This window comes from Gastrolobium bilobum, unplaced genomic scaffold (genome assembly GCF_033153095.1).
Source record: "Gastrolobium bilobum isolate Gb01-03AN ecotype WA unplaced genomic scaffold, APGP_CSIRO_Gbil_v1 utg19226, whole genome shotgun sequence".
Classification (NCBI taxonomy): domain Eukaryota; kingdom Viridiplantae; phylum Streptophyta; class Magnoliopsida; order Fabales; family Fabaceae; genus Gastrolobium; species Gastrolobium bilobum.
In genome coordinates, this window is record NW_026896248.1 from 1 (window position 1) to 5783 (window position 5783).

Below are 5783 nucleotides of genomic sequence, written 5' to 3' on the forward strand. Positions count from 1 at the left end.
AAATTTGGAATAAAAATTCGTAATTAAAAATAACCAACCTAAGGTTTGGGTTCCATGGACGTCTTTCCTCGGATAAGAAGATAACAGAATCGTGATTGATTTGTCAATCGAATCAGAATCCTTATTTCCAATTGACAACACTCTCTAAGCGATCGCTTAGCATTTGATCAAAGACGATGCTTCTACTCATACAATCGCAGAGTATCAGCCCGCTTGATTTAAGGTCATAGGGTCAATCAACCTAATCATCAAATCTGATGATTAATCCATTTCCATAATCGCAATCGCGAACCTCAGATTGAATATCCACGATCGCACGATATCAATCTGAGTTGAGAAGGGAAACAAAACTGATTTGAAATAAACGCAGATCCTCAAGACCAATCCATGGAATCCATTACCCTTAGGTTGATTAAAAGGTTCTTAGCCTCGCATGGCTAAGGTAAACATAATTGAAATGAAAAGAAGAAGAAGAAGAAAAAAGATGAAGAACGCAATTGAATAAAAACTCAGAAAGAACTTCTCTGTTGTAAAAACTGACTACCAAGGGTTTCCTAGAGTCCCCTTTAAATAGCCGTCACGCAGGACGGCTAGGGTTTCATCGCTTCAGCCCAAACATAAAATAAAAAAATGAATAAAATAAAATGAAACAATAAAACTTGGCTTTGGGCCACTTAAGTAATTGGGTTTTAATTTAAATTACAAGCCCAATAGTCAAACAAAACTTCAGCAAAACGCGTCCAACTTGGTGTCCGAAATCGACCAGCTTCTAGTCCGAATTGGGCTTAGAGCTCTGCATAAGAATTGTAGCTCTCTGTGTTATCTGAAAAACTCAACAAGAACGGAGTCAATCCGACAACTATGGACCGAGATATGGCCAAAATACAGAAGAAACGTAAAGCTGAAAAATTCTGACGAAAATAAATTAAACCCAATTAAAAACTAAAAACCTAAATTAACTCTAACAATCATTATTTTATTCAAATAAATCCTAAAAATACTAATCAAGAGTAACAAATAAGTGTAACAAAATATGTGTTATCAAATTCCCCCACACTTATCTTTTTGCACTCCTGGGCAAAAACTAAAATTGAAAGTAAATACTAAGATCAACCAATCCTTTCTAACAATTACCAAGCATACAGAAAATATACAAAGATCACAAGTCTTCTACAGATAAATCAATCCGGACAGAAATTCCCTAATCTCAAATCACAAGACCTGCTAACTTCAACTGCAACTGCTAACTGCATAAAAAATGGTTCCTCACAAGATGCTCTCAATTTTTCTCTCAAGTGTATCAGTTAATTCAGTATATCACTCAAATCAACTCAAGAAAATCATCCTACCATAGGCTTGCTCAAGTTCTACTTCTCCACTGCTCATAACACATGCATGCACAAATCAAGAGGGCTTTATGCAGGGTTGTAATGGGGCTGAGGTAAAGGTATGGATGAATATGGAAGAGAAAGCTAAACACCCCAGAATTCTACAAAGAGCTTTTTTTTTTGTTTTTTTTTGTTTTTTTCTTTTTTTTTTTGTTTTTTGATTTTTTTTGTTTTGAAGAAGTAAAACCACATAGCAGAAATGAATCAGATAGTCACCCCCCACACTTAAACTTTTGTCCGTCTCGGGCAAACCCCCACACTTAAACACAACATCACAATGAAACCAATGCTCAGTAAAACTCCAGGGTGTGGAATTAATTGGTTTTTCACTTAGGCTTGTAATGCGGCTTAAGAAATAAAAGATATAAAGGCTCAAAGGGGCTCACCAAGGGATAATAATATAAGGGACGGTTATCTGGCTAAAGTGGGTACAGAAAAGAAAGAATGCCTCAATCATATTCATGCATGCAAGTGAAAAATGCAGTTTCAAAAAGAACAAGAGCAAGTTCTAGAGGACAACAATCAAGAGCAGAAACACACAAGAAAGAAAGCATGGCCAGAAGATATGCCATGTATGCGGGCTCAAAACCTCACAAGGGTAAACCAAGTCATGCAATCAACAGCACAGAATCAATAACCAGGTAGTTGTAATCCAAGAATCGAGATCAAAGCCTAACAGATTATGCTATCAAACACTGTGATCTAAGTCTACTCCATGTACCACTCAATAATTACCAGAAAGAAAAAGAAAATCTACCTATGAAAAATCATAAACTAAAAGAAAGAAAGGAAAAGAAAAATAAAAATGCAAATAACAGAAAGAAAAGAAAAAGTCAAAAACTAAAAGAAAGAAAGGAAAAGAAAAATAAAAATGCAAATAACAGAAAGAAAAGAAAAAGAGGGAAGAGAACTCCCTGAACTCCCTCAGGAGAATAAACAGCATCAAGTAGCTTGATTTCTTCCTCACTGGTTTAACACTTTCAAGTAAAATACGGTGCATGCACATGGAAGGGCTGATTCCCACATTATCTGCTAAAGTCCATCCAATTGCCTTTTTATTTTCTTTCAGCAATGTCAGAAGCTTCACCTCCTTCTCAGGTAGAAGGTTCTTGGCCACTATCACAGGTAAGGGCAGAACCTTCAACTCCAATTTTGGAGGCTGCTCAATGGATGGAAGAGGTGTAGTTAGTGGTGCAAATTCTGCAGAAAACAAGTCAGCAGCAATGCCTGTAAACAAATTCTCAGAAACAGAATTAGGATCATCAATAATATCAGCAGGCAATTCAGAAAATGCAGAATCAGAATCATCAATCAGTGCATCATTGAAACCAGAAAGATGAGATGCTATTTCAGCACACACAATGCACTCTTGACTATCACCACAACCACATAAATCAGAATTAGTAGATGAAAAATCAGAAAAATCAGCAAGGAATTCAGCAGAAACATCCTCAACAACTTCATCTATCACATCAATGCAGAAAACAGAATGCTCAGATGTATCAGTGCTCTGCTTCTTGGAGCTAGTGTCACTTCCCTTAGATGTCTCAGCAGCAGTGTGGTTTGGCTCCTCCATATGCTTGCTAGACCGCAGAGTAATAGCACTCACATTTCTGCTTCCTTTTGGATTTGGAACTGTTTGGGATGGAAGGGAGCTGCCACTTGCTTGTTGATTTTGACTCAATGACGTTGCAAGTTGGCCAATCTGTGTTTGCAGATTCTGGAGGGAAGACTCAGTAATCTGCTGGAACTGCAGATTGATAGTTGCCATCTGCTTCACTAAATCTTCCAAAGAAGGGCCATTGCTACTAGCTTGCTGCTGCACTAGTGGCTGTTGTTGCAACTGTTGGGGAGCAGGTTGCTGGAAGTTTTGTCTCTGCTGTGGAATGAATTGCTGCTTCTGCTGGTATGGAAAATTTTGTTGACTCTGATATGGAACATTTTGCTGATTCTGGTTCCATCTGAGGTTGGGATGATTCTTCCAGCCAGGATTGTAAGTGTTGGAGAATGGATTATTTTGCTGCTGCTGCTGGTACTGTTGTTGCTGCTGCTGGTACTGTGGCTTTCCAGGAAAGACTGCAGCAACAGACTGATCAACTTGGAAACCGCTGTCTGGAAAGGAAGGACAAGCATCTGTAGGGTGAAAAATTGGATACATAGCAAACAGAAGCAAAAATAAATCTACTAAAAATAATAAATGAACTCAGAATGATATGAGACCAACTCTCCTAAACTCTAAATAACCCTACAGACTCAAAAATCAAATAAAAAATTTTCAAAAAATAAAATAAAATAGTAAACGAAGGAATTTGGCAAAACCAGGGCCTGATTCGTGAGGCAAAGCCTCACGACTTTTGACAGGAATGATCGTCTCCTTCAGCTCACCAATTTTCAGAGCGATCAGAGCAAGTTGAACAAGTTCAGAAATACCCGATACGTCCTGGAACCAATCGCTCAAACTGAAGTTTTACCGATTTCCCCAATTTTTTTTTTTTTTTTGATTGACTTTTTTTTTTTTCAAAAACGAAAACTAAAGAAAAAAGAAGATGAAGATGAAAAAGAAGATGATCAAGAATCAGAAAACGATTTAGACCGATGCAATTTCCCCGGCAACGGCGCCAAATTTGACACGAGTTGTCGAACTCGCGCAAATTAAAAATTAATTCTTTAGGGTTCAGAAAATTTGCAGTAAAGTGGAAACCCTAAGTCGTCTCTCAAGGAAATTGTTTTGGTTAAAATCGCTTATGAGAACAGAAAATTAAAAGGGGGTTTTGGATTTTGATTCAATAATTAAAAAGGCAGAATATAAATTTGGAATAAAAATTCGTAATTAAAAATAACCAACCTAAGGTTTGGGTTCCATGGACGTCTTTCCTCAGATAAGAAGATATCAGAATCGTGATTGATTTGTCAATCGGATCAGAATCCTTATTTCCAATTGACAACCCTCTCTAAGCGATCGCTTAGCATTTGATCAAAGACGATGCTTCTACTCATACAATCGCAGGGTATCAGCCCGCTTGATTTAAGGTCATAGGGTCAATCAACCTAATCATCAAATCTGATGATTAATCCCTTTCCATAATCGCAATCGCGAACCTCAGATTGAATATCCACGATCGCACGATATCAATCTGAGTTGGGAAGGGAAACAAAACTGATTTGAAATAAACGCAGATCCTCAAGACCAATCCATGGAATCCATTACCCTTAGGTTGATTAAAAGGTTCTTAGCCTCGCATGGCTAAGGTAAACATAATTGAAATGAAAAGAAGAAGAAGAAGAAAAAAGATGAAGAACGCAATTGAATAAAAACTCAGAGAGAACTTCTCTGTTGTAAAAACTGACTACCAAGGGTTTCCTAGAGTCCCCTTTAAATAGCCGTCACGCAGGACGGCTAGGGTTTCATCGCTTCAGCCCAAACATAAAATAAAAAAACGAATAAAATAAAATGAAACGATAAAACTTGGCTTTGGGCCACTTAAGTAATTGGGTTTTAATTTAAATTACAAGCCCAATAGTCAAACAAAACTTCAGCAAAACGCGTCCAACTTGGTGTCCGAAATCGACCAGCTTCTAGTCCGAATTGGGCTTAGAGCTCTGCATAAGAATTGTAGCTCTCTGTGTTATCTGAAAAACCCAACAAGAACGGAGTCAATCCGACAACTATGGACCGAGATATGGCCAAAATACAGAAGTAACGTAAAGCTGAAAAATTCTGACGAAAATAAATTAAACCCAATTAAAAACTAAAAACCTAAATTAACTCTAACAATCATTATTTTATTCAAATAAATCCTAAAAATATTAATCAAGAGTAACAAATAAGTGTAACAAAATATGTGTTATCATGAATCACCCATGCTAAAGAAATAAAACAAACAAGATAAGGTTTTACCTGGTATTTTTGCATAGAGAAGAAATAGGACTTTTAAGGACATGGTGAGGAGTATGCTTAGTCATTCGTCATTACCAGAATCACTTTGGGGAGAAGCACTAAAGACTGCAGTTTATATTCTTAATAGGGTTCCAGCAAAATAGTGACAAAAAACCCTTATGAGCTATGGACCGGAAAGAAACCTAGCATAAGGCATTTACACATTTGGGGTTATCCAGCTGAAGCAAGGCCTTATAGGCCAAATGAAAGAAAGTTGAACTCAAGAATAATCAGCTGCTATTTTGTTGGATATGTTGAACGCTCTCAGGGCTTTAAGTTTTATAATCCCACTACAAGATCTTTTTTTTGAGACGGGAAATGCCAGATTCCTTGAGGATGTTGAGTTTGGGGGAAGATAAAGTAAGGAATGTTTCCTTTGATGACGAAAAAAATTATATTTCTCTTCCTAATATTGTCATCATTCAAGATGCAATTTCGGTACAAACAACTAATGATCA